We start from the raw sequence: 696 nt of genomic DNA, 5'->3' as shown, positions 1-696 counted from the left end.
GCAGTTCATGATGGAAACTCATTTCTATGCTGATAGCAAGATATTGTATAAACAAACTGAGTGTGGGTGACATATTTCTGCCAGCAAGTTTATGCAATGAGGTGTTGAGGCAGGTCCACAATTCTGTTTTGGAAAGGCATGGAGGGTGACAAACTATGGAATGGCATGTTGTGGAGAACTATTGGTGGCAAACACTCAAGCAGAATGTGGAGCAATATGTAAAGAACAGTGTGCCTTGTTTCCAAACAGCAGAACTTAGCTATCAGCAAGAATCACTGCATAGATTACCAGAAACCAGCCTATTTCAAATGACTGGTAAGTATGTCCATGGGTTTTTTTGCAAAAACACAAGGGAATTTGTACATTTTAACATTGAGGATCAGTTTGCATGTTATGTAGCTATGATTGCCATGCCAAACCAACATGCAGAGACTGTAGCACTGGTAACAATTGGATCTCAAAGTTTGGGACCTGGGAAATCTTGACAACTGACCAAGATATTAATATTTATGTTTGAGCTGATGAAGCATTGATGTTGGCTCCCATGAATTTGGAAATTACAGGTAAGCACACTACATCTCCTGTCTAAGGTCAAAATAAAGCAAGTGCACAAGTTCATGGTTAAAATGCTGAGTTATGTGAACGATCATCATAATGTCTGAGATGCTCTAGTGCGATACGTAGCAGTAGCTTACA

The sequence above is a fragment of the Schistocerca gregaria genome, chromosome 2 (genome assembly GCF_023897955.1).
Source record: "Schistocerca gregaria isolate iqSchGreg1 chromosome 2, iqSchGreg1.2, whole genome shotgun sequence".
NCBI classification, from domain to species: domain Eukaryota; kingdom Metazoa; phylum Arthropoda; class Insecta; order Orthoptera; family Acrididae; genus Schistocerca; species Schistocerca gregaria.
The sequence above is the reverse complement of the archived record's forward strand: the minus strand, read 5'-3'. Positions refer to the sequence as shown.